Source organism: Convolutriloba macropyga, chromosome 10 (genome assembly GCF_964194025.1).
Source record: "Convolutriloba macropyga chromosome 10, txConMacr16.3, whole genome shotgun sequence".
NCBI classification, from domain to species: domain Eukaryota; kingdom Metazoa; phylum Xenacoelomorpha; order Acoela; family Convolutidae; genus Convolutriloba; species Convolutriloba macropyga.
In genome coordinates this window covers 57,138,328-57,161,120 of record NC_134477.1, presented here as the reverse complement: position 1 = coordinate 57,161,120, position 22,793 = coordinate 57,138,328, and positions in this window count along the sequence as shown.

Sequence of the window (22,793 nt, the reverse complement as noted above, 5' to 3'; positions counted from 1 at the left end):
AGAGTTATTTGAGATCCAGCAGCTGAACCGAGCTGCAGCTCTACCGTCACCTGGGAAAAAGAAATGTTATTATGTTTAGATGTGAAGCCCAACAAAAGGCAGTCTACACAAGAATCAAGACAGTAGTCTGGAAAAAGGATCTAAGGTCGAGATGGTCCCGAGATCATAGAAACATTATCGGAGAAATAATGAAAAGAAAAATAATCTGACCAAATATTGATTTGAGCGCATCTATCCAAAATCATTTAACGAAAAAGAAACCTCCTGTTTGAGGTCCCAGACGGAAAAAATTATGTTTAGCGAGAGGAATGTTTAGCTAGTAGTAATGTGTATATGGTGGCCTCCGGGCCCCCGAGCCATGGAGACATATACACATATTACTCAAATTTTCCATTTTTCATATTTACCTTATTTTGACTAATATTTACACAAAAATTTTTTTTCTTGTAATTTTTTACTTGATTTAGAAAAATAATATAAAAAATAATTTAATATATGTTGTCATACAAATATTATAATAATATAATAATTTATTATTTGTTCTCATTATTTGTTCTCATACCAATATTATAATTCAACGAAGTTCTTTTGCAAATTCACTGATAGAACCTAAACTCACCATTACTATCTTTAATACCTTTATCATCAAATGGATCTATAGCTATTTTATATTGTTCTTTTGTTTCTAAATTATGCCTTTTGCTATCAATAGTATAATTAGTTACATATTTACTTTTACCTTCATATATAGCATTAGTATAATCTTCTAAATTAATTTGGTTTCTAATAGTAGCCTTAGTTATTCCTTTTAACTTTTTCTCTTCTTCTCGTTTAACAGTATTGTAACAATATGCTTTAGCTTTAAGGAAACAAGCTTCCATAATAGTATCATTAGGTATTTCATCTTTCATCTTACCTATTTCATTTTTATGAAATATACCTTTTATCTTATTCATTTCTTTTTCTATAGTACTATCCAATGGAACATTTATGTTTATAAATATACTATCAGTATCTGTGTAATGATAACTACAATCTAACTCTTTCTCAAAGTAATCGTATATGGCTTTATACATGAATAGTTTAGCTTTTTCTAATATAACAAATCCAATATAATTAAACTTATCTAATTTAACATTACCTCTTGTTTTATGTACAGCTACTAGATCATCATCAAACTCTACAGCATATTTAAAACTAATATTTTCTACTAATTTAATATATCTATCTACATCATTAACTAACTCTACATCTTGTCTATTATATACATTTTCTATTGTTTTTCCATAAAAGGCATTATTCATTAGTTTAAAGAATACATCTCCAAATTTATCAGCCTTAGCTTTAGCTTCTTTTCTTTTCTGAATATTGAACTCTATATAAGGTTTTAACCATTCACTCTTATTATATTCTAATTTTTGTTTAATTGTAATATCTTCCAATTTTAAACCATGATCTAAATAGCAATCTAACATCTCTCCATCTATTACATAGTTTTCTTTATCTGTTAACTTTAGCATTAACTTCTCATTAGGTTTATATCCTTTCTTTTTATTTTCATTTTGATAATCTGTAAACTGATCAATGTTTGCTTTTGTCTTTTCAGGAAAGAATGGATATTTCTTTGTTTTCTGTCTCAACTCATCATTATACTTTATATCAATTGTATAGATGTATCCAGTATTAGAGCTAGATTTAGTGTATGCCAGATCTTCACATACTCTGATCTCACCAGTAGGTATAGCAGAAGCATACAATGAGTTGAAGTCTAAATACTTTAAATAATTCTCTGTCCCTGTATACTCAGGATCTATTTCTTTATTTTTACATTTTACATGACAATTACCTAATACTGAAGCTAACCCACCTCTTATACCGTGTTGTATTGTATCATAAATATTAACTGTATTTTCTTTATAATACTTAAGCCAAACAATAGTATATTTCAACCCACACAACCAGGTTAACCCAGGAGTAGAATAAGTGTAACATAGATCTATTTCATAATATTCTAAACACATAGCTCTAAATTTCTCAAATACATCAACTGATAACAATACATCTGTTTTAAGATATAACATCATATAATCCTTTATTGTCTCACATTTAGTATCTTTCCAACAATCAATTGCTTGCTTATATTCTTTATCTGTAATATCACTTTGTTTCAACTTAGAATAGAATGCTTCCCCTTAGGTGGTAGTGCTGTTTCATGTAGTTTATCTATACTATCAAACCATTCATATGGGAATATACCTTTACGTCTTTCTAAGCCACATTTATTTAATGTTATACCTTCTTCATTACTCAATGTCTTACTTATGGCATCTAAGCTAAATGGATGGAAGAACGTAAACATATCTAATGCTTTAACATAACCCACATCAATACTAATATAATTCTCATCAGTTTTAGTTAATACTTTAACTCTGGTCTTCTTTGCTAGTTTAGTTATAAATAGGTGATTATCATAATTAGAAGAATTAAATGCATACATTGGTACAATATTATTCTTAGCTTGGAGGTTACATTTATTGTGAGCATATCCTCTAAATTTACCATTTAGAAGATCATGATCTCTAACAACGTCTTCACCCATTTCCTCATTACAATAATAACATATACTATATAACGGAGTAATAGTCTCTTCTTTCATTGGAATATTTATACTAAATATATCTTTAAATAATTTATTGTAATAATCTACTCTTTCTACAAACCATTCAACTACTTTTTCTCCACAATAACATTCATACTTATCTTCTAATATATCAGGATAGTCACTTCTTAAATATAATCCACAAGCAATAGGTAAGTGTTTCCCATTTTTTATTATACATTCAAAATCATAATACATAGCAAATGGTACTCTATTCTTATAATGGAACTTATCAAACTTCAGATATTCATCTTTATGGAATGTTCTTCTTCCAGTATTAATACACCTCTCTAAATGTTTATTTAATGCATCTTCTGTTCTAAATGATACACAACAATTCAGACATGGATAACATTTATGTTTAGTTGATTTTCTTAATAGGAATGATACATCTTTACATAGGAAGTAATGATTATCCCAAAATAATATATTACATCCTTTAGAATCATTATGATTGATTAATACAGGATTAATAGTTTTATTTTTAATTAGATTAAATACATTAAATAATACTTTATCTTTATTTAATTCTTGTATTTTCTTTAAATGATAATAATCATATGGAGGTGTAACCCCATTTGGTAATTTTATCTCATCAATATATTCTGGTTTATTATAATTACTAACTCTATAGGAATGATCTTTAGCAGGATGTAGATAAGCAATTAAACACCACAATAGACATTTGTTATCAGTATTCTTTATATTAAGTATATATCTAGATGTGAATGGTAACTCAGTAGTACATCCACCAGTAGGATAAAACCTGTGTATATACATAGTTCTTTTGATAAATCTTTGCATACTCCATCCAGATTGATTCATCTCTTGTTCTTGCATTCTAGTCTCTAGTTCACTATTCAACATATCCAAATCATTAGGACCATTATATTGTCTAGTCATTAGTCTAAATGTGAATTCGTTTTCTTCTATTTGATCATCTGTAGGTTTTGTATACTTAACTACATCAAAGGTGTTAAACTTAATATATGGATGTATATTATGCAATGACTCTAGTATGTTCAAAAATTTAGGATCTTCATGATCACTACTCGTTATTATTATTTGATTATGCTTCATGTTATGATCTAATCCTAATTCATTTATTTTCTCTCTCCACTTTCTATCAGTAAGCTTTCTCTGTTTAACCTTTTCTTTATGATGATCTGATTCATTGTGTTCATTTTTATTACCATATCTAGTATTACATATACCACAATAACCTGAACTGTCCCTATCATTATCATTATCTTTAGTTATTCCTACAACATTATCTAGATGCATCTTTGTTTTAAAATGTTGTTCCACACTATATTGACTTAGACTAGTCTTGCATGTTATACAATCAAACTTATCTCCATTTTTTATTATCTCTCCATCATTTAGTCTTACATTATTCTTATGTTTTAATGTTGTCACATGTTTATTATAAGCAGTATTGTTATCAAGATACATATCACAACTATCACAATACTTTATTCCCTCTAGTTCAGAATACTGTTCATTTATCTTTTGCTCTATATCTTCATTAGTAAATTTTATTCCATCCTCATTAGCACTCTCAATAATTTTATTTCTATTGTATAATCGTACATTCTTTTTATGTTTAAGTGATTGAGTGTGTCTATGAGAAATCTTTTGAGTTAACTCTTCATTACATTCTTCACATTTAAACTTATTTGTTTTAGGCTTTTGTACATAGACAAAATCATCAAATGAATTTCTATCTGAATCTCTATCTGAATCTTTAGATTGATCAATGAAACTGTTTCGCAGATCTAAGTCTTTAGACTGATCAGTGAACGAGCTTCGCAGATCTAAATCCGGATGATATTTAGCCTCAGCCTCAAGCATTAGATTTTTCATATCCTCACTCCTTTGTTTTGTTTTAGCAACCTGTTTATCATGCAACTCTTTTACTTCTTCATTTACCTGATTAAACCTTCTGATTGCTTCTAAACCTTTTTCTGCTTCCCTCTTTTGTTCTTCTTTATCTTCAGGTTTGATTTCTTCCCTTGGTTTGTTTTTTTTTAACATTTGGATAGCTGTACTACTATCACTAGATTGAGTTTGTCCACCCCCAAATTGGACTCGTCCATGAGATTGAGCTCGCTCACTTACAGATTGGACTTGCTCACTAGTGGAATGAATGTAACCGGTATAATCTTGTTGATTCAATTTTATATACCAAATTTTGAAATAATATTATTTATATATCTTTTCAATACTATAAAAATGATTAGCATCAAATGTGATAAATGTAAAAATAAGGCATGGTGTTGGTGTTGCAACGATTGTCAGAGTAAACCATTCCAATGTTTTGTATGTAAGGAAATTATAACATATAGAGAGAGACATGATCATTTGAGTAAGCATCATTTTGATCCTAATCAATATTTAGTATGCAGAATGTGTAAAGTAAATAAACACATCTCTCAGTATAGATTTAAACATTTCTATTGTAGGTTATGCATATATCTCCATAGATATAGGTTTCATCATACAAAAGAAAGATTCTTAGAACATGCAAAGAAATATAATATCCACGAAGTGGTTTCACCAATCAGCGAAGCTGGTTCCCAGATTGAAGTAAAGCTATAACTAATTATAATAAGTTTATTAAAGAATTAACAATTAATGATGATAGAAAGTTTATTGAAGCCGCTATTAGATTATATAATGCATTGTGATAATTATTTTTATAAAAATGACTAAAACTAGAAACACTTATAGAATTAAATTATTTAGAAAAACAAAACAGAAAGAATAGATTAGAAGATAAATTAAAACAACAAGAATATTATGGTGAAATAGAAGAGTTATTTGATCCTTTAACTAAAACACTAAATGCAAACAATGAAACATGGCTAGCTCATAATGAACAAACATTAAGAGCAATAGATTGGCAAAATCAAGAGTTGGATAAACAAACTAAGATGATCGAATAAGCTGGTTTTCAGATAGGAGAAGCTGCTTCTCAGATGGTTGAAACCGCTTCACGGATCCAGGAAGCTGGTTCCCAGATCAGTGAAAACACTTCCAAGATTAATGAAACGTTAAAGGGGACCATAGAGGAAACTCAAGAAATAGCACCAGTTTTTGTTGATACAAAGATAGCCAAGAATCTTCATAAAATGGGTACTCAAACTAATCCTCAATTAAAATTAAATCTTGTAGATTTGCCTACGAGAAGATACAAAATGAATGGTGTTGATATAACCCTAGAGCAGGGTGCATTTTTAGTTAGGGATAATATATACGAATTCTCAGAAGGATTTATTGAATTTCTCACTAACCCAAATGTAACATATAACGATGATATCGAAGAAGATGAAAACAAAATTAAAAGGTTTTTAAAGGATATTAGATATTATTTAGGAAAAGGGGATAAGAAAAGCGCTAGATATAGAACAATAAAACGTATAATGGAAGTAAGAGATGATATATTTGGCAGAGGGCTAGATACCAACCAGCAAAGTTGTCACCACTACGTGGATCAGGGAACCTGCTTTGCAGATCCAAATAATTTAGTAGAAAGATTAGAAATATTAATACTAGAAACAAAAGCTGGTCATGACGGATTATATGATGAAATGCTAGATATATCTAAGCAACTATTATCTATGAATATTATTAATCAAGAACAACTAGATAGTTTTGTTTTTAACTATGGTAAATAAAGGGTAAACCTGACTACGCGCATAATGATGGATAAACAACAACAACAACTCCTAGCTAAAGAAGTATTCAACCCCCAAATAACAAAGTTTAGACGAGAAAGAATAAAACCGTTATATAAAGATGAAACATGGTCAGCTGATTTAATTGATAAGTCATCTTTAAGTAAATACAATAATAATTTTAAGTTTATATTAACAGTTATAGATATATTCACAAAATATGCATGGGCTATTCCATTAAAGAATAAATCTGGTTTATCTATAACTAATGGCTTTAAATTAGTATTAGGCGAAAATCCACAAGGTGGCTCTGAAAGTAGAAAACCAGAAAAGTTATGGGTAGATAGAGGTAGTGAGTTTTACAATAAAACATTTAAATCTTTACTTAAGGAATATGAAACAGAACTATATTCTACTTATAGTGATTTAAAAGCTGTGTTTATAGAGAGATTCAATAGAACATTATTACACATAATAAATAAACCAATGTTCATCAATGGTGATGGTAATTGGGTAAATATATTAAATGATGCAGTCTTAACATATAACAATAACATTCATTCAACAATTAATATGACACCAGTTGATGCTTCTAATAATCCTGATAAGGTTAAATACACTTTTAATTTTAGGAATATTAAGCCAAAATTTAAAGTTGGTGATTATGTTAGAAACGCAGATAAACGTAATATCTTCTCTAAAGGTTACACTTCTAATTGGAATAGAGAACTGTTTAAAGTTAATGAAGTTCTAAAAACACAACCACCAACATATAAAATAGAAGATATTAATGGAGAGATAATAGAAGGTAGATATTACGAACAGGAATTATTAAAATCCGAGTTTGACTTTGAATCTAATAATAAAGTTTTAGAATCATTAAATATAGATATTTCTTAATATAAATAATGACAAGAAATAGATTTAACCAGGCTAAAAACCAATCAGGGAACTCACTTCTCGGATTAACATCAACAAACAATCTAACACTAAGTAAGGCTCGTGGGTTATTCCTAGAAGATAATGATAAAATTGACATGAAGGATACCTATAAAATTACAAATGTACATCCTCCGTTAGATGAAAAGGATGTGGTTAATAAAGAGTATTGTGACAATAACTTATTATCCTCTTCTAATAAAATAGAAATTTTAAGTAGAAACATAACTGAACTAAGAAAAGGTGATTTTGATAAAGTTACAACTAAAACATTACAACTAAATGAAACACAAGTTAATGAAAATTTAATTAAAGAATTCATTAGATCAGCAAATGAAGTCACAAATACTGTTAACTTTTGTAATAAAGTTGCTGCTGATTCTATCTCTAAATATAATCAATTAAAACAAGAATTTGATAATAATAAATTTAATCAAAATATTACTAACATACATTTAGATGATATGTTTACTAATGGTCTAAGGGAAATGAAAGAATACAATAAATCTCTTAGAGGTGTTATAGTACAATATATAATTTCTATACTTTTACGAAGTAAGTTACTTGATAATAAAGAGCAAGATAGACTTGAGATGCATTATGGATTTAAACAAGAAGATATAACGAAAGAAATAGAAAGTGTTTTTACTATTGAAAATGAGTCAGCCAACAGCACCGAGTGAGAGCTTACTGTATCCAGATTTATCATCAGTATCAGAACGGTTGATAAATGAAAAGATTCAAGCTAATAATAAATTTAACAACAATATTGACATTATAAAAGATATTAGAAATTATTATGAAACTGAAACTAATAATTATGATAAGAAGTTAAGTAGATATAAAAATTATATTAACGTAGCTGAGATAACAGAAATACTATTATCATCAATTGCAACAACAGCAACAACAACATCAGTTGCATTAACAGGTATAGGATTACCTTATTCTATACCCACAGCTTTTGCTACAGCAACTGTTTGTGGTTCATTATCAAAAACAATTAATACTAAAATAAGAAATAAAATTATAAAGTATTCACAAATGTATATTCTAGCTAAACAGTTTAGTGATAAATTTAATAAACTTTATAGTAAATCAATGAATGATAATAAAATAGATAATGATGAATATAATGAATTAGTCAAGGTATATGAGGATTATAAGAAGAACAAGAAAAATAAATTAAGTGTTTTTTTAAACTAAAGTTATTAGTGTTTAGTAATAACAATGTCTTTAGTAATAATAATATTAGTATAAATATTTACCGATAATCCTAATCATAAACATAAACATAAATATAATCATATTCAAATAATTATCTTTTCTTTGTACCTAAGTATAAACCTCTTCCTTTTTGTACTACCTTTATACCTTCACCAGTAGTTGCAAATTTAATTAAATCAGGTGTGGCTGATAAAGCAGCTCTAGGGTTTCTAGATGCCGCTGCAGTTCCTATTTTACTTGCAATCTCTAATGCTCTTATTGGATTATTAGCAACTTTCTTTCCAAAGTTAACTGTAGCTCTACCAACACTTTTAAAGAAATCTTTCAATCCCTCTGCTTCTATTGTTGCATCAGATACTGTCATTGAATTACTTCTATTACACTTAACACAATTACCTTTTAACATCTTAGTTCCTTTGGCTGAGATAACTCCTCTTATGTTATTAGTGCCACTATAATGTCTGCCACCAACACAATATGAATTGGTTTTGAACTTATTTAAAAGACTCATTTCTATATATAAAAAATAATGGAAGTTAAAAAGTATAATCCTTTTGTTGTCAAGACTAAGCGTACGGGTTTCACCCGCGAGCGAAGCTCGAAGACTAAGCCTAAGAACAAACCCAAACCACAAACTAAACTTGAAGCTAGAGGCTCATCTCTAGAGAATAAAAAGAAATTAGATACTATTTATGCTAAAGGTTTTGTTAAGACTAGTAGGAAACAATGATAAGGACTTTAATTATAATTATATCTATGATATGATATCAACCATCTTATTACCATCACTACTAACACTAATAACCTTTCTAGTTAATACTAATGCATGACATATAACATCGGCAACTGCAGCGCTAAATTTAAAATTAAGTTGTATTGGTTGTGGACCTATATGATCACTTTGATATCTAGTATCAAATACATATATTCTATAACTACTTTTGAATGTTCTATGATTTATATACGGTTTTATATTATATGGTAGCCCATTATAATCTTTATTAAAGCTAACAATCTCTTTAAAAGCCTCATTATAATTATTAGTGCCATAATTAATATTCATTCTATCTTCGGGATAAAACTCACTACCAATCTTACAATAACATTCAGTAACATTCATTATATGAAAGGTACTTGCATCATGAGTTTGTTCATTGACATTATTATTTTCAAAACCAACTATTATATATTGTGGTCTTTCCATACCACTTTCCATACCTAGATCAAACAAGAAATTAGTAGCATTAGGTACGTTCTTATAAAATGTTTTTCTTTCATAATAACCGAAGTCTATATTATTCTTTTTATTTAATCCTTTCTGTACAATAATTCTATTGTCATTACTAGGATCAATACTAGGCACACATCATGATATATCTCTAATTTCTATATTACCATCATTAGCTACTGCATCAGCACCAGCATTAATTCTATATAGAGCTCTATCATTATTATTTCTTTTTAATATTAGTTTAAATCCTAAACCATATATAATCTTTTTTAAATCATTCACAAAACCAAATAGATCACTCATCTTAACCATCATATACATATGACCTCGTTCTGCAGCAATATGGTCACCTTTAAGTTGACTATCTCTATTACCTTGATTTCTAACAAAACCACTCTCATATTCATCATCAGTACTAGTTAATACCTTATACATCAATAGATTAGGATGACAATGATCTATATATTCAATGGTCCTACCACCACTAGTTTCAAGTTTAACTGAACTAAACAATGCCATCATACCATAATTAACTAATCTAATATTAGCATTATTAGCAAATACACCCCCAGCATCATCTGATACAACAAACTCTATCTCTAGATATGAATCGTGAATATTTAAATGATTCTCTTCTCTATTGAGTATAATATTAATGTTAGTATTGATTGTATTCATTGTTGCCAGATTGTTTGGTTTATACTTTATAATCTTACTTTTGTGTATATCATTATTATAACCATAAGTTGCATCCAAATTAAAATCCATTTTTATAAACCAAAAAGTTTAACTATAATTATAACTATAGCTATGACTATAACTATGACTATGGGGCTTCACAGATGTTTCACCATAACCAAAGCTAGCAGGGAACCTGCTTCGCAGATAATTATAACTAGAAATATAATCTTATATTTGAATATAAAAAAATGACAGACAATTTAATCTTATGGGAACTACAAAAGATACATGAAGCTTTAACTAAAACTAAGGAAGAACACACACTTAACTTTAGAATGATAAAGCCAACAGAAAAGTTTAACTTTAGTGAACCTATACTTAATAAAACAAAATTAGGTTTAATTAGATTATCAGTTTATAACTCAGTGTTTAATGTGAATAGAATGAACAATCAACTCATATATGATACCCAAGGTGAAACATGGTCAAATACCCGTCTCTTAGGTATTACACCAGGTGCATATGAATTATATGAAGTAGCAGAATTAATAAAAGAAGAAACTAATGGTAATGTTATAGAAATTGATAAGAATACAATGAAAAGTTTAATGGAAGTAAAACAAGGTGCAATTAACTTTGACATAGAAAATTCAATAGCCCCATTACTAGGATTTAGAAAAATAGTTTATAATAAAGGTAAATATACATCTCAGAAAATTGTTGATATTATGGGTTTTAGTAATATTAACATTCATTGTAATGTGATATCTGGTGTTAAAGATAATGGTAAGGATACAGACATATTATATACTTTTAATCTAATTGAACCACCAGGTTACTTGATAAATATTATACCAACTAATATCTTATATCAAAATGTAACTAAAGATAGAATAGAATATTTAGAGTTTCATATTAAAGATGAGCATGGAAGACCTATAGACTTTAATGGTGATGTATTAAGTTTTACTTTACATCTAATATAGTTAGCAGACCGAAGGTCTGTTTGATTTAGTTACAGACTTAGACTTAGACTTTGCTTAGACTTAGGCTTAGACATAGTCATAGATTTAGACTTAGACTTAGACTTACACTTAAACTAAACTACAAAACTCTCCGATCCCAATTAATTCTTAGTTTACCATTAATATTTTTATTTTAATTTATATCAATGACAATGTAATTATAAGGCTCTTTCCATACCTTATTACATATATTAGCAAAATCATTATAACTAAGTTCCACATTATTAAAGAAATCTTGATATATAGATATGAGGGTTTTACCTCTCTGTTCAAATAAAATAAATAGATTACAGTTCTCTCTAACACTCTGCCTATCCAGAGAGAACAGGTTTTGATTAAGATATATCATATTACAATTATTATGTCTACCCCTACAAAAGTATTCATTAATAATTGGTTCTTTGGCTCTAACATCATCGAATATCATTAGTTTCTTTAAATCTTTGGGTAGTTTATCAGGAGATGGTAAATCTTTTATATCTTTAATAAATTCTACATTTGCTTTTGGGTTTATTCTTTCTATACCATGGTACTGATCACCAGTAGGTCCAATGATGTATAGCTTATCAAAATATGTACTAGCTAGAATTAGTTTTTTCAATAAGAATGTCTTACCACATTCACTAGGACCAGATATTATACATCTAAAGTTATCTGGGAATTCAGCTTCAGTAATTATATCATCATCATTTAGCCATGATTGTAGATCATCATTTATGTTTTTAGATATATTATTAGTAGGACTATTGCTATTGCTATTCCTATTAGATTTACTCCTTTGATATTTTTCATCAAATAGATCTGCAAAGCAGGTCCCCTGATATATAAAATTATCATTATCATTATCGTTATCATTAACAGTATCATTAACATTATCATTATCATCATCATTATTAGCAACGCTACTTCGTAGATCTTTATCAATGACAATATCACTATCATTATCTTTATCATTATCATTATCAATATCATTATCATTATCATTATCATTAACATTATCATTATCATTATCATTATCATTAACATTATCATCTGTGAAGCAGGTTCCCTGATTAACATTATCATCTGCGAAGCAGGTTCCCTGATTTGCATTATCATCAACCTTATCTTTACTACAACCTAAACAAAAACACTCATTATACATTCCTGGATATTTACATTGATTAACTAGAATATTCAAAGCATTGTTAATTCTAAATCCTCTATCAATAAGATAGATCATGTATAAACAATAAGCCCCACAATAAGATTCGTCATATTGTTGTATTCTTTCATTAGAGCCTAGATTGACATACTCTTCTAAGAATAATGGAGGAGTTTCTATACCAAAACTATCAAAGTAATACACTGGACCACCTTCTCTTCTTATAACTAAAACCCAATGTGTACCTTCAGTTGGATGTAAATTTACAATAATGTTGGAGTTGGGTTCACTTATGTTATTTGGAGTCTGATCTCTCATTACAATTTCAATTGGTGTTAGACTTATATCTTTACCTATATCTTTTATTCTGATATCACTCATAGCACTATTATCAATATTAAAATTATTATTGAATTCCTCAAAAGTTAGGATAAGCATTTTCTTATAAATATTATTAATGTTTAATTATAACTCTAATTATTGCGAAGCATCGGTGGAACCGTTACACGGATGGTCGAAGACCCATAAGTCTAATTATAAGTTTAATTATAAGTCTAATTATAAGTCTAATTATAAGTCTAATTATGTCTATATTTATCTATGTTTTCATTTATAAAAATGGAGACAGGTAGCGTGGTTATAATTTTTATTTTCTTAATTATATTTTGTTTTATAGTATATGATTCAATACCGAGTAAATATGCAAAACTAGAAGAAAGCTTTGGTGGATTTATGAATAGGAGTCTAGTTAGATTTGAATATGAAAAGTCACCATTACACACTATTGTCTATGGTGGAACTGGTACGGGTAAAACATATTTTGTTAGACAATACTTAAAATTATACTCAGTCCAAAATCAAGATCCGCGAAGTGGTTACACCGATCAGGATCAAAATCAAAATCAAAATCAAAATCAAAATCAAGATCAAAATCAAGATCAAAAACAAAATCAAAATCAAGATCAAAATATAGTTATAGTGTGTAAAGATGACAGAGACTGGATAAATCCCGAGACTAATAAGTTTTATACTGGATTTAATAAATGTGATATGAATATGATCACAAAAAACAATATGCAAAAATTTCGAAATTGTGTAATAGTACTTGATGATATGGGTGATAAGTTAAATAAGGATATAGACTATTATTTTACTGAAGGTAGACATTATAATATTCAAATGATTGTAATGTGTCATAAACCAGCTCAAATAAATAATACAGCAAGAATGAGTTGTGATACTATTTATTTAACAACTTATAATGGATCTGATCTATTTAAAAACTTTCATGAGATATATAAATGTGAACATGACTTTAGTAAAATAATTAATGACTTAAATAGTAACCATTATAATCGTACAGACGGAATGTCAGATGAACTTCGTTATGGTATAATTAAAAATAATAAGAAAGAAAATACTTTTATTATTATTAATAGTAATAGAACAATGATATATGATTCAAGAGTTGGTTTCCTTGATTTAAAAGCTCTCAGTTTAAAAGATGAGTTAGGAAGAGAAGATATAAATAAACTTATAGCATATATGAAACCACTCATGATAAATGCAACAGATAGAAATACTATTAGTCATGATAATTATCAGTTTTATTTTAATAAACTTCTTACATTAAAAGGTATTAAAATACAGAATGATGTTTTAACTCAGGAAGTGGTTAAAGCAAATGGTCTTAGATTATTTTCAACTATTTTAGGTATTATAAGTTCAGGTTTAATGATATATAATTTCATGAGTCCTGATATAACAGTAAGAAATGCCGGACATGTGGCAACTGCAGCGAGTACTATGTTGAATAGGGCAAACACTTTGATTAATGTTGGATTTGGAGAAGATCTGCGTGACCTACAAGAAGAACATATAAATCAGCAAAACATTTACATTGATCAATGTAACTTTAACTTCGTCAATGAAAAGACGGGGATTTTGAATAAAAGAGGAGGAAGTTTTTTAACCGATCTATATAAAAATAATGAAGAATTTAGAGAAGAGATTATAAACTTTGTTAGAGATAAAAAAGAATTAGACCTTGAATTGATTTTAGATGGAAGATGTAAAACTAATACACTCAATACGTTAGGAAATAAATATTTAGTAGACTGTATCACATCTAAAGATAATACTAAAGATTTAATTGAGATATTGGCTAAATATTTAACTAGTAGTTAGTCAAATATCTACCTATTATAAATGGTTATAAAATGTTTTGAGTGTAACTACAAATGTGGAAACATTGCTTGTTTAAAATATCATTACGAATCATGTCATAAAGATAAAATTGATAAATGTATATGTGGTAATATAAAAATAAGTGATATTTGTGCTAATGATTTTTCTCCATGGGGTTGTTCTTTAAAAAATGAATCTAGCTCTAGTTCTGGTTCTGGTTCTGGTTCTAGCTCAAGTTCTAGCTCTAGCTCTAACTCTATTTCTGATTCTGGTTCTAGCTCTAGTTCTGGTTCTGGTTCTGGTTCTGATTCTAGTTATAACACCAGTTCTAACTCAGACCCTAACCCTAACTATAACTCAGTCCCTAACCTTAACCCTAACCCTAATCCTAACCCTAACCCTAATCCTAACCCTAACTATAACTCAGAAGTATTAATCAGTGAAAGGGACGAAGTCCTTGGTACCCCAACTGCCCCGCAGATCAGAAATTGTAATAAATGTAATTATATAAAACCACTAACTGATTTTGATGAGAGTAAGTATACATGTAGAAGTTGTACTTCAGCTAAAGTTAATTGTCCATATTGTGCTTCTATTGTGAGATATGATGGGATACGAGCCCATGTAAAGAAACAGCAGTCAGGTGTAGAATTAACTAAAGGATTTAGTAGAAATCTAACTGAAAAACAAAGTTCTAGAACTGAAAGTACTTTAGCCATTAGACAAAATGAAGAAGATTGCTCATGTAAATATTATGATTTTGTATTGTTTTTTATTAATAATGGAATAAATATAGAAAAAGTAAAAGAAAATATAAATTTATTGAAAAGTATAGATAATTTGAAATAAAAGTATAAAAAATATAAAAAAAGGGAATCACTCCTTAAGAGTGAAATGAGCGATATTCTCTACTGGGATATCACTCCGAATAAGAGTGAATCGCTCTTAAAGAGTGAAATATAAATTTTGCTTTAATTTTTTAATTTTTTTTGTTTTATTTTTTTTATTATAATTGATTTTTTATTGAATTTAGAGCTAATATATAGTAGTGGATAAAACAAGGGATTCAGCCAATAGCAAAATTTGAAGTTAAAAGGTATAACTAAAGCCACTATTAAAAAACAGATTAATTTGGAAGATTTTAAAAATGCTATATATGTTGGTGTCAGTAAATATGTAACTAATTATACTATTGATAGCAAAAGGCATAATTTAGAAACAAAAGAACAATATAAAATAGCTATAGATCCATTTGATGATAAAGGTATTAAAGATAGTAATGGTGAGTTTAGGTTCTATCAGTGAATTTGCAAAAGAACTTCGTTGAATTATAATATTGGTATGAGAACAAATAATAAATTATTATATTATTATAATATTTGTATGACAACATATATTAAATTATTTTTTATATTATTTTTTCTAAATCAAGTAAAAAATTACAAGAAAAAAAATTTTTGTGTAAATATCAGTCAAAATAAGGTAAATATGAAAAATGGAAAATTTGAGTAATATGTGTGTATATGTCTCCATGGCTCGGGGGCCCGGAGGCCACCATATACACACTACTAATTTATCCGAAGAATTAATCGGTTACATTTAATGATTGATCTAAAATTGTTTTTATTTCTTTCGGAAATGGCTCTCCAAAATCCCTATGCTTTTCCAGGAGTCTGCTTCGAAAGAAAAATAATTTTGTAAGCCAATCATGATTTTTTTGTTCAGTCAACTTTGGGCAAACGATATATTCATTGTCGATAGTTGTGAGTGGTTTCATCAGCGTAGAATATAGAATTAAAACATTTTTTTTATTTTGCTTTCTCCAAAAATTTACAGAGGCTGATAGTTTTCTGAACATGATTGATTTAACTTGTTTTTGTTCACATTTTCCGTAATCTTGATCACTTTTTTGCTGGTTTTGCTTTATATTATGCTAAAATTGTTTTAAGAAAGTGTTATTTAAAAAAACTGCGAAGCTGTAAGCTGAGTGTAGCTATTTTTCGTTGTTCGTGTTTTTTCACAGTCCAATGTAATTGATTTATTTTGGCATACCCTCTTTTTTAAACAAGATCTACTTACACTTTTTTCGGCTTTTTGAAGTCAGTGAGAAAACAAGTTGGAGGGGTGTTTTTGTGTTTTGTACAGTTTGTTGTGTAATCAATTAGTTTCTATAAAGAAAGGTCTCCTCTTTTATCAAGGATTCCCCATTGATTGAGTTAAATGTTGCACATAATAGCTAGTGTATTTTCAAACTGATTCTCTTTTTCTTTCTGAAAAACCTTATTGAACCGATGAGATTTTCTTGCTTCTATTGAAAATATTGCTAATCCCTTTTGTTTTGTCCTCTTATGTGTTATCATTAATTCTAGGTCATATTGTTTGCTAAAGACAATAAAGTGAATCGCAATAGTAGCTGCACTTGATATTTGTTGTTCTTTAGTCTGTGACATTTTCTTCCAAAAAGGAGATGAGAATTTTTTGTCTCTCATTTTTCGTTTTTCCGGTGGTCTTATAGCGTAGTTTAAAGAGCAAGTTTTTTGATGGTCCTACCGCACAGTTTTTTATTGAAGCTTAGAGACAATTATTTCATAAGTTGTTGTTATTATTATTAACTCTTAAAACACTAAATCTTGGATGAATAATCAATTTTCTTTTTGTTTATAGATTTTTTGTTCCTATTTTTGCGCATATATATGGCCATGGTTTTGTAAACTGGCTTATTTTATTTTTGATAAAAACTTTAAAATGCAGTTCATTAGTCCCGTAATTTTTTTTATTGTAACTCAGATGCCCTTCTATGTTGTTTTTTGTTTCGTCGTCTGACGCTCTTTTTTTGTTTTACGTTTGTTCAAACGGCAAAGCTGAAAATTTTCAGAATGACATTGTAATAGAAATAAAGGCGGTTGCGCGTGCAGAGAAATTTATTATTCTCTCCAGAAAAAGTTTCCAGAGGTGATCAGCGTGATTACATTTTGATATTGCGTGATCTATCTCACTCAAAAAAATGACCTTGGTTTTGAAACTCAAGTGCAATTAGGGTCTCGCAGATGAGCGTCTTTAATTTTTTTAATGATTTTCTGTCTGCTTTTTTTGATGGTCGATTGGATTTTTACCAGGCTTTTCGGGTGGTGTCGATAGAGTTTTCAACTTATAGCTGTATCTGTGTGTATGTGTATTAAGGGGTATCATAATTCGCAGACATTGCTTTAAAAATCGGCTTTGAAAAATTTCAAAAAAATATTTTAATTAGAAAGACAACTGAATGAGAGTTGCTGAGCTCTTTTATTTGAAATTTCAACGAAAAATTTTGCAAAATTTTTCAAAATTCAGCCGTTTTGATCGAAAAATCACAAACTCAACCTTTTTGATCGAAAACTCACGATTCTATAGTTAATTTTGCCTGAAAAAAAATCTAACAACTGCTAACAAAATTTTCACATGCTCCAAAAAATGTTATGATAGTGTTCTAGATTTAAAAGTTTAGCCGGTTTTTCCAACATAACTCAATAATTATCGAATATTGATCTTTTATTTTTGGTTAATCGCAAACAAATATTCAAATTACAATCTTCTTTGAATCGAATTACGTCAAATTAAGTTTTTGGCAAACAAGTGGAACAACTACACTTCCTTATAGAGCAGCACTATCGGGACTAGCTTTAGCTTAATCATGTGTTTCCAAAAAAGGATTACTTGAATTGTTAATGGCAATTTTTTTTTAATTTTACCTTTTTCTTATTTCCTGTAAGTTATTTTAGCAGAAGGTTAGCGAACCGGAAATTGTTTTTCAATTCTCGGCCTACTCTTTTTACGACAGGCAGCTGAGGCCCAAAGGACATATATCATATAATCAGTTTGGATCTTATAATTTTTTTGGATTCAACACTGTTAGCTTAACTTTGTTTTTCTTTGTTTTACTGAGTACTTCATTTGTTGCTATTTTCTCACCGTTTAACAGAGTTGTAAGTTTGGTATCCGTCGTAAGGTACCACTGAAGCCTTTCTGATCATTACATGGTGTCATTAAATTATTTCACTGAGTTCTGACAATGATGGCTTCCAACTGTCGGAGTTCTTGAGAAATTTTCTTCGCATCTCGTTTTTCAAACTTATCTGATCGCCTTCATCGCAGCAAATGGTTCGTTTTTGTGTTGTTCACTCGATTAGAAAAGGTTTATGGATAAAAAACGATGTCTAATTTTTTTTTCAAAGTAAAATTTTGTAATGCTGAAAACTTGAAGATACTGGTCGCCTTCTTTCATTAAATTTGTCTATAAAAACGTCAAAATGTTGGATACTTATTTCAATCAATTTAGTGTAATGTTTGAATCACTTGAAGAAAAGGTATCGAATAAAATTTAAATTTCGTGTTTTCTATAAAAATTATCTGAGAACATTATCATGTCGATTTAATCTATTAAATTGGAGAGACAGCGTTTTTTTTTCGAAATCGACTTAAAGACAACATTTTGAGTTTTCTCTCCGTCAGGTTTTTTTATGTAGGACGCTCTGGATTTGAAAAAAATTTAAATGGTTGCATGTTCATTGGAAATTTGGCTTCTGTGTTTTTGCATTAAATATACATTTTGTAAATTTTGGCAGAAATATGATCATTTTCGTTTTTCTGACAACAAAAGCCTCGGCCAACATTGCGCTTCAGCCTTTGGAGACAGGCTATTTTTTTAAAGCAAAATTTGATAACTCTGTTTGTGTTCAATTGTTCAATATTTTTCCTGGATCAACTAATTTGTCAAAAACAAACAACTTAAAAAACCAAAAACATCAATTTTTTGGGGAAAAAATGAACTCAAAGGCAAACGCACTAGAGTTTCAGAGGTTCTTGCAAAAAGAATTACATACAAGATTTTATCCTTACCGAATATGCTTGTACATGAAAAAACAACTTGCGAGTTTTAAGCTCACTTTGCAACATACGTGCAAATTCAATCTTGTTAGCACGATTCTATCTGTTTTTCTCTTACTAATTATATTACTTAAGTAACTGAGTCATTTGTTTTTAAAAACATTTATTCCTTTTCATGAATTAGGTGACACATAATGATCGCCCGCAGTTATTGTGGTTTCACATAGTTTCTTTGCAATTCCGTCATCAATTTTTCGCCTGCCTATTTTCAATTTCACAACGAAACTGTACTGACGGGAACATATTTACACATTCCAAAAAATTATTATCTGTGTTTGGACGCTGTACTTTTACAATCAAAAGAAGAGTGAGTTTTGGTGATTTGTCTGTTTTTTTGGAGTGTATTTGAGAAGCAGGGAAACAAACGAGTGAAAACTTTCGGATTGGTTGGAAGGATGAACATAATTTGAGAGTGGAACGACAAATACTGATGTGGTATTAGGCAAACATTCAATTAGGCGAACAAATTTTTTGTATCAATTAGGCAGGAATTTTGAATAAAAGTTGTTCGGTTATGAGGCAAATACCATTTAAAACACCCAATAGTGGTACTTCAAAAACTACTTGACGCTATAAAGTACTCCAAATTCCGTAACAATTGTGTTCACATTGAAATTAGTAAACAAAGTATATGTTAAACGAACCATTTTTGCAGGCTGTTTTTGCCCCTAATTAACATTTGGTCAAATACAATCTGTTGACATAAGTACATTTGCTCGAGCATATATATACTTCGCAATATTGCTGTTTTCCAAACACAATTTTTAAAATCAAAAAAGTAAGCGAGCGCGGATAAATCCGGCACACTCAAATTTTGGTATATAATTCAGTAGATTCCAGAATTTACAGTCTGTGTAATCTAGCGGCAAGTATAATTGACTCTAATCCTTTGATCTCGTCGCACATTTCCGCATTTTTGATGTCGGAGGATTCCATTTTTTATGAAATAATTTTCAAAAAATAGACTTGGTTCAACTGAGCTATTTGTATGAAATTATTAAGTCGATTAACTAATAACGAAAACGTAACAATTGAGATGGCTAAGGAATTGGTAGAAAACCGTCAAAGCACGGCGTCGTGATTCGGGAGTAGAACGACAATTTCGGCATTGATATTGTTGTTAGGTTGTGCATAATGGGACCTGTCACAATTAGCGACGAGGGAACGGCAATTTGGTTGTTCATAAACGTTGATCTCGGTAAAACTTGGTAAACTTGAAAAAAACAACAGAGTGATTAGGCAAAAATTGTGGAAGACTGGAACATGATTAAAAATTCATTGCTCCGCTTTGAACTATGGAAAGATTGAGAAAAGTGTTACAAGAAATTCTGACTGAACATAAATAAATGCTGCAATTTCTCAATACTTAAAAAGTTGAGACCGTTTGCAATACTACTGTCGTGAAGAGACAAAGAGAAAGTTGTGAGGGAACTTTGAGTATTTTGTAGTGTCGAGTGGATTTTGAAGTAACGCTTTCGAGTGTTTTTATTTTTATTCGCCTAATGCCAACAGAACAATTTTTTTAGTTATCGATACAAAAAAGTTCGTCTAATAGAGTTTTCGCCTAATCTATGCCACGCGAAAAATGAATTGTTTTTGTTATCTCACCGTATTTTTGGAAGACCAAGAAAATGAGTTGCGAAAAAGTATGCTAGTTGAATTTTGTTCAAAAGAGGCTCTTTCGAGCAGTTTTGTTTGCTTAATTTTTTTCGGTTAGAATAAATTGAAATACGTCTTTTCTTCGAAGAAAATTATTTTAGTCATTTCTAGGTCGAGCTTTGATTTAGCGAATTCAACTGTCCTGCTCAACGAAAATTGCGATTTCTTTTATTTCGTTCGTTTCAGTTGGGTTCAAAGACTTATTTAATTAACTGTTTGCAAATTCTGAATGTTTAATTCTAGCAGTATGTAATTAACGGAAATCCAACTTTTTCTGAAATAGAACTACTTAGACAAAAAAATAATCCTTCAACTTTTCCTTCTAGAATATTGACAACTTTTCAGGAAATGTTGTTCCATGAGACGTTCTTCGGGGGAGTTACGCAATACAGTGTGACAGAGTGCCCCCCACACTTGATCTGCACTGTTCCTATGGTAATTGGAGGCTCCATTTGTTTCATGGACGAAGGTACTAACTTATATCTTCCCAAGTTGAGGTCATCGTTCAAAATGACCTATGAAAATACCCGTCTACCTATTTACTTTTTAAAATACCCAGCCAGACCGAAAATGTCTATGATCCAGATTTCGGCTTTGTCAAATTTTCCGTGCGTTCAGGTGCTCGTTCAAACCCGGGTCGAGAAATTTCGTTCAAACCTGGGTGCTCGTTCAAACCCGGCTCGTTCAAACCCGGGTCGACAAACCCGGGTCGAGAAACCCGGGTCGAGAAATTTTGCTCGTTCAAACCCGGGTCGAGAAAACCCGGGTCGTTCAGCGCAAAAACCTTACATAATAATGCGCAGAAATGTGCTAAAATGCGCTGAATCTTTGTAACTCTTATGAAAATTTCCCAGATTGTCAAAAATACGTATAAAACTAATTCAGATTCAAAGTGGCGTAGACTGTAAAAAAGAGATAATGTAAAAAGACTGTAAAAAAATAATCGAAATAGTCCAAATTTTCGGATAAACATATAAACTTTGGCACTAAGAAAGTTGAACTGTACCCTATGACCCTAAGTTATACGTTAGGTAGAAAAAGATAAGAAATGGCTAGTTTGGTACAGAACACGTAACTGTTAACGTAAAAAACAGCAAAATGGTTAGAAACTTTTGTTTTTGATTTTTTTCTATAGTAATTACTGAAAAATGTGCATTTCGTTTGAACGTTTACTTCCAAGAATGCATCAAATTGAAAGTTTTTTTTAACCTCCTTTGATAACCACTGGATGCAATATTTGATATTTTTTTCAATAAGAAAAGAAATAACAAATTTATAAAAATGAAAGTTTAACTTTACTTCCCTGAAATCGGTGTTTATCAATTTTTGCTCATTGAACAGAACGAAATTCATCGTTTTGCAGACATCTATAGCGTTAGGAAATATTAGAATAGTTTGAAAACAAAAGAGAACCAAAAATTTTGATGTCATTTTTAAA